Source organism: Mus caroli, chromosome 18 (genome assembly GCF_900094665.2).
Source record: "Mus caroli chromosome 18, CAROLI_EIJ_v1.1, whole genome shotgun sequence".
NCBI lineage: Eukaryota > Metazoa > Chordata > Mammalia > Rodentia > Muridae > Mus > Mus caroli.
The window spans coordinates 38,229,730-38,235,224 of NC_034587.1; the positions used below are offsets into that span (position 1 = coordinate 38,229,730).

At 38.9% G+C, this 5,495-nt stretch overlaps 1 pseudogene; it reads left to right on the forward strand.

Annotated features, from left to right (window-relative positions):
• Positions 1 to 4,684: 4,684 nt before the first annotated feature.
• On the forward strand, positions 4,685 to 5,119 carry LOC110285025 (annotated as a pseudogene).
• The last annotated feature ends 376 nt before the right edge of the window (positions 5,120 to 5,495 follow it).

Below are 5,495 nucleotides of genomic sequence, written 5' to 3' on the forward strand. Positions count from 1 at the left end.
GGTGAGAACCTGGAAGTGTATAAGATGCTGAACAAGAAAGAACTGAGACCGAGAGTTGCCAATAGAAATCCTGGAGTGCACACATATGCGAACATGGCAGACTCTCCATCTTCAGAATAGCACTGATGCATAGTAAATATTTATTCTGTGAATGAATGTGGCATGGCTTTGAATAACAGACAATCACTCGTATAATCAGTTTGTACTTTTATATCCCACTAATCAAACTTCCTCTTTATGACAGAGAGCTGATTCCAAGGGTCCTCCCACTGTTATTATGCCAATTCCCTGAGAGAGTACATCAAGGATATAGCACTTCAAAGTCTTTTCCTGAGTGTTTTCTTTGGTCACCTTTAATACCCGGGCTGATTCAGCAGGTGAAGCTAGGGACATTTGTGCTTACATTTACTTTGTTTGCTTGATTCCCACTCCTACCCAATGCCAAGCCAGTTATTTTCCTTTGCACAGTTTGCATTTTCTTATTCAAAGAGAAGAAAAGATAGAATATTGAGTTGTCAGCAAATGCTCTGTCTTAAATAATTGAATAACAAGCACTGTTATCCCAAAATACTTTAGGGGGAAAAGTTCTGTAACAGATAAAGAAAAAAAGCACAAATAAAATGTCCAAATTCTATAGGGCAAGTGAGGTGATATCGTGAGACTTGACAATCAGAACTCATGCAAAGTAATGGCCATGCATTCACATGAGCTGTGTACATGTTTAACATAGATGGCCATAATGATCATTTTTGTGGCACCTCAACTATGCGTAGAACTAATAGACTTAAAGAAAGCATGAGAATGGAGAATGATTTTGTCTGCCTCCAAAGTCCATCCTAAGGATTGATCCCTGGTTGCTCAATAGAGACCAAAATTAATATAAGCAACACAGGAAAACAAGCACGTACCCTTGAGTATGTAGCCCTTATTTAAATGAGAATTTTGTTTGCAGTGGATTATGAAGTTTTTCCTTTGGCTTCATTTCAACTAATGTCTTTCCACTTCTCTTGGGAAAAATTGCGAGGTTTTATTATTGGGAAAAGTTTTCTGATACTTGACTTAACTGAAAAATTCCTTTTCCTTAACATTTCCTCTCTGTTTGCTGCCTTTGAGAACCATAGTAAACAGAACACTCCCAGGGCCCACAGTACTTGTTACAGGGTTCTAACACTGTCAGTGCACCTCCATATGAAAAATATCTCTCTAGACAGTCTGCTTTCCTCCTAGCCTGAGATATCTGAATGCTGAGGACACATTCAGATACAACCTTCCACAATACTGGGGTGACAGGCAGGAAAGCTCGAAAGACGTCTAGAGTCCTTTCCTGTTTGTATATGAGAAAAACGTAACATCCAGACACATTTCATGTTTTCTCTCTTCAGTTTGATAGATATAAGCAATTTGCAGAGGAGACAAGAGCCAGAAATCACACTGAAATTCTGAGATTTAAGTAAACACTGCCCACAAGATTCATGAAAATATACTACACCTGTACTGAGTGCCTTACAGTAAATAGCATGTCTGTGAAAGGAAAGCAATGTTACAGTCTCAAAAGCAGGGCCAGAAAGTACCCAAGGAGCTAAAGGGNTCTGCAACCCTATAGGTGGAACAACCCTATGAACTAACCAGTACCCCCCAGAGCTCGTGTCTCTAGCTGCATATGTATCAGAAGATGGCCTAGTCGGCCATCACTGGAAAGAGAGGTCCACTGGTCTTGCAAACTTTATATGCCTCAGTACAGGGGAATGCCAGGGCCAAGAAGTGGGAGTGGGTGGGTAGGGAGTGGGGGAGGGAAGGTATGGGGGACTTTTGGGATAGCATCGGAAATGTAAATGAGGAAAATACCTAATTAAAAAAAAGAATCAGAAAAAAAAGAGAAAAAGAGCAGGGCCATGTATAACAAGGATAACTGCTTTGGCAAAACTGCCAACAATCAATCTATACCCTTCAAGAAAAGTCAGAATTCTAATGTGTGTATGTGTGTGTGTGTGTGTGTGTGTGNTATATATATATATATATATATATATATATATATATATATATATATATATACTAAATTTGATTTACAGTTTTAGAAATGACTACATCTAGCCTTCAGGGCAGTGTTTTATATATAGTCATTTATACGTAGTTCTGTAGAAACTCATGGGATTTCTTCTATAATTTTAGTATAATATCCATAGCTACAATTGTCCTGGATAGAAACTAGAGAGACTGTTCAACCATTAAGAGCAATAGTTGCTCAGGCAGAGGAACCAGGTTTATTTGACCCAAGTGCTGTCTCAGGGTCATCTACATTGCTAGGTCCAAGGGATCTGATACTGCTCCTGGCCTTCTTGGGCACCAGATACTCAGTGTACCTGCATACATGTGAACAAAATATTCATACACTTTAAATACATAAATATTTCATTTAAAAAAGGTAATAATAACCTGGATAGTTCTGAAATGTGTCTACCGCATTTAGGAAAATTGTGGCTTAAATTACATCTATCCATACTCATCTCCTTGGTCCTTGCTACTTGATGATAAAATTAACTTCTTTACCCTCAAATATAGCACTTGCTTTTCTTGCTTTTATGTTCACTTTGGCCAGTGATAGGTTAAAGAGGATAACACCAGGACTTGAAACAAGCATGTTTGGATGATATTCTTCTTTTATCCATGTGCCATTTGTCTTGAGTAGAATATATCTTAGGCAATATTTACTCAAAGAAGATGAGATGTGTGTGAAGGAAACTGATAATTATGCTTCTCTGCTGACCCAAGCCCAGGTGATGTCTTCCAAGAGATGCTGAGTTCCAACCTACCTGTATGTACAGGCTCATAAGTAAGAAAAAACACACATTGTTTTAAGATATTGGGAGTTGGTAGCTTTTTATTATACAATACTAGCTAACTAATGGATAAAGACTTTCTCAAGATTACAACAATAACTCTATGACAGACTCAGGATTAAAAGTCAATACTCCAGTACCTGATCCACTGTATTTTCTACTCCTGCATTTTCAGATCATCAATCTGCGACCTTCTTTCTTTCATTCACACTGCCTATCTGTCCATTTAAGACTAGAAGATAAGTCTACGGTTTTGTTCATGTTTGCAAGACTTCCCTGCAGAAAGGTATTTGTGTGTGTGTGTGTGCCTACCACAGTTTGAACCCAGCTTTATTTTCACAAAGGCAAATGAAAATTGTCGAGCTTGATTTTCTGCTAGACAATTCAAGTTTGCTCAACCAGCATTTGGATTTATATAAAATTAAACCTATTTCTGTGTAAGATGAGTAGTTTAGAATTTTCACTACTTTAATTGAACTAGTTTAAACAGCTTTGTTGTAGGTATGGTTGCCTGTGTCTGCAGCAAGGCAATCAGAAACCACTCAGAGATTTCTGTTTCAGAGTCAACTGAACTGTAAAACAGATCTCTTTTCTTTCAAACACCGATACATGGTAACCATCATCAAAGAGGCTTTACCCAACAACTGATGAAAACAGATGCAGATATACACACCCAAACATTAGGTGGAGCTTGAGCAACCCAGTTGAAGAAGGGAAGGAGAGATAGTAGGAGCCAAAAGGGTCATGAACATCATAGAAACCCCACAGAATCAACTCATCTGGGCCTGTAGGGGCCCACTGTCTGAATTACCAATTAAGGAGCCTGCACTGGGCAGACTGAAGCCCTCTGCACATAACTAATAATTGTGTCACTGGGTTTATATATTTTGCCTTATTTATACTTAAGATTTTATTCTGTTTTAACCTAAATGTCTGGAAAAATAGTTGAGCCTTTTGTTTCTGTAATCTTTTATTCATTGTGCTTAGAAAATAATCCTATGAAAATAATTTCTTTAGGGACCATTGAAAAGTATAGTTAAGATGAAGACCTCTTTGTGTTGTCATCACATATGAATTGTTAGAAATATCTCCCCAAACACAAACACACATAACCTAGAAAAGTGGCAGGTGTAATGATAATAGCACATTATTGGCAACTTTTCTTATTGTCGTGGTTAATATAAAAGCTACAAGAGTCATGACTTATGCCTACATATAGTTCTTATAAGAATTGAGATGAAGATCAACACCTAGCAACAGAATAGATTCCTTACTACAAACCACTGTCCTATCCTCATGACCATATGAATCTGAAAGGTTCTCTGTTTATGATCCTATGTGATCTTCATGGCACATTAGTGTAAATGAGGTTATCCATCTATCTCATGTTATTAAAATAAGAATAGACAATTATGCATTCAAAGATCAATTTTCCTCTTAAGTGAATAGAAAATCTCTCTGGATGATAGGTTTTAAACCTCAGTGTGCATATAGACTCCCTGGTGACTTGGTGGAAGTGTGGATTCTGATTCAGCAGTCTGGTTGAATCCTACATCTCACAAATTTAACAAGCTTTGATGATACTACCACTACTAGCTCATTGGCCTTACTCTGAATACTATTGATGTGAAGCACAAATGGACATTTTTAAAGTTTGTGTGGTACTTGTTAGGTGCAAATGTTTTGGCCTTTCCTATGAGGATATTGACATACTGAACCTGAGACTCTGCCTTCTTTCTCCACTATCTCAGAGTTTCCATTCATATTATAAGAAACAGGGTTTTGTTTTTTTGTTTTTTTGTTTTTTTTCCCCTGCCGCCACCGACTTGCGTGGCGGCAGAAGCTTGGGTGCGTTCAAGATTCGGCGTCACCCGTGATTCACCGCCATGGCCGAGGAAGGCATAGCTGCTGGAGGTGTAATGGACGTCAACACTGCTCTACAAGAGGTGCTGAAGACCGCCCTTATCCACGATGGCCTAGCACGTGGCATACGCGAAGATGCCAAAGCCTTAGACAAGCGCCAAGCCCATCTCTGTGTGCTCGCATCCAACTGTGATGAGCCCATGTATGTCAAGCTAGTGGAGGCACTTTGTGCTGAGCACCAAATCAACCTGATAAAGGTTGATGACAACAAGAAACTAGGGGAATGGGTAGCCTCTGTAAAACCGATCGAGGGGAAACCACGGAAGGTGGTTGGCTGCAGTTGCGTAGTGGTTAAGGACTATGGCAAAGAATCTCAGGCCAAGGATGTCATCGAGGAATACTTCAAGTGCAAGAAATAAATAAACATTGGCTAAAAAAAAAAAAAAAGAAAGAAAAGAAAAGAAACAGGTACTATGCCTTGAATCTGTGATAGGTCAGATTCTTTAAGAATTGTTACCTTCTTAAAAGTAGTCACATAGCCTGGTGACCAAATTACAGGTCACTATATAATTCCTCTCTCCCTATAAAGACATGACCAGAAAGCAAGTGCCTGTAATTTGTCTTCAGGCAAATGAAGAATGCTCAGCATCTCAGCCAATGATGTACACTCACCTCTAAATCCCCTATCTACTCCCTAAGATTAATATAGCCCCGATTACCTCCATATAAAAGAAAGCTGTTTCATTGAAAGCTGTCTCCAGAGAGGGCTATTTTCCCCACACCTACTCCGACCAA